Source organism: Elephantulus edwardii, unplaced genomic scaffold (assembly GCF_000299155.1).
Source record: "Elephantulus edwardii isolate Elephantulus edwardi_28Jun2011 unplaced genomic scaffold, EleEdw1.0 scaffold00019, whole genome shotgun sequence".
NCBI lineage: Eukaryota > Metazoa > Chordata > Mammalia > Macroscelidea > Macroscelididae > Elephantulus > Elephantulus edwardii.
The window spans coordinates 24,378,705-24,380,351 of record NW_006399769.1 but is presented as its reverse complement, the minus strand read 5'-3'; positions in this window follow the sequence as shown (position 1 = coordinate 24,380,351).

The following is a 1,647-nucleotide window of genomic DNA, read 5'->3' as shown; positions in this document are numbered from 1 at the left end:
ATCATAGAAGTTGAGTTTGATGAGAGTGTTGAATTCACCATGGACTGTCAAAGAACAAATAAATCTATCTTTGAAGAAGTTCAGTTGGAGAACTCCTTAGAACTGCTAATGGAGTGGATCTGGGGGGGAAGGATTGTAAAAAAGGAAAGATTTTTTTCTGTTACTTTTCCAAGAGGGCAGTGTACTAGGGGGGAGGGTTGGGAGGACAGAAAAGTGCAACATTGAATGAATGGAAATCCAAAGTCTCTGTAAATTTTCATTGACATTAATAATAAATTTTTTAAAAAGAACTGCTAATGGTAGGATTTTCTCTCAAATAATTGGGACATGTTGTCAACAGGCGGCCAATGCCATCACATGGACATCAAGTCTTGGACAAAGTGTAGCCAAACTACTCTTCAGAGGCAAAGACGATAAAGCTTCACTTGATATGCTTCTTGTATGTTGCTAGGAGAGACTATTCCTTGGAGAGGAACATGATGCTCAGAAAGATGGAGGGTTAATATAGGAGAAGGGTGGAGGAGAGGAAGCCCTTCAACCAGGAAGACTGACATGGTGCCTGCTGCTGGGGGGTTCTAGTGTGTCAGGGTACGACAGGGTTTAGATCTGTTCTGCATCAGGTTCCTGTGTACTCAATTTGAAGGCACCTAACAACAAGGGAGAAAAAAAAAATCACTGACATGGATTGACATAGTGACTGCAATGATGCCTGTTAGTGTAACAGAGATTGTAAGCATGGCTCAAGGTTTGTTCTGTTGTTCATAGGGCTTCTATAAAGAAACCGAATTTAATTAACAAATGTAGCTTGGTCAAAATACTCCAGTAACATCTCTTTTATAAAACATAGAATGACTAATGAAAATTCATGTAGAGTTTATTAGCATAGATTTAAATGAGTGAAATGTACCTGTGTTATTATTGTTGTTGTTTATGAGATTTATTCCACATCAACTTTAAGAAAAGTGCCTTTTGAACTGAGACCAGTGTTTCTATCCCAATTCTGCATTTTTGTTAGATTTGTAGCATCTCTCATACTTCACATTTACTTCCAGTCCAGGAGTATTTTGTTTGTACTCAAAGTTTAGTTTTGTCTTAGTAACAGAGGGTGAATTTCTCAACCAGCTTAAAAAAAAATTAATGCCTTTTGATGGTGGGAGAAACTAGAATCTAAGTCTCAATACAGGGAGCTCCGGTGGTCCAGTGGTAAAGAATTATACAGTCCATTCAAAGGTATACTGTTTGAAACCACCAACAACTCGGTGGGAGAAAGATGAGCAATCTCCTTCTGTATGATTAAAAATGCCTCCAAAAACCCGCCGGAGGGTCAGCTATGAGTTGGTTCTGACTCGGAGGTCCACAACAGCAACAAGTCCCAAAACAGCTGTCTGAAAGCTGTCTCTCCACTCTCTATCTTTGATGGCTGAAAGGAAGAAGAACTGACTTGCATTTGGATTATCAGTAGTGTTGGTTTTGTTAGGTAATATCAAGTACTATATGACTCATCACAACCCTATTCAGTGCCATCTTCAACTTCTCTGATATGTTAAGGCTTTTTGTTACATTTTGTCAATGTCTGACTTCTTCTCATCCCAGCAGGATGTCTTTTTGCAAGGACTGATCCCTCCTGAGAACACACATAGAATTTGG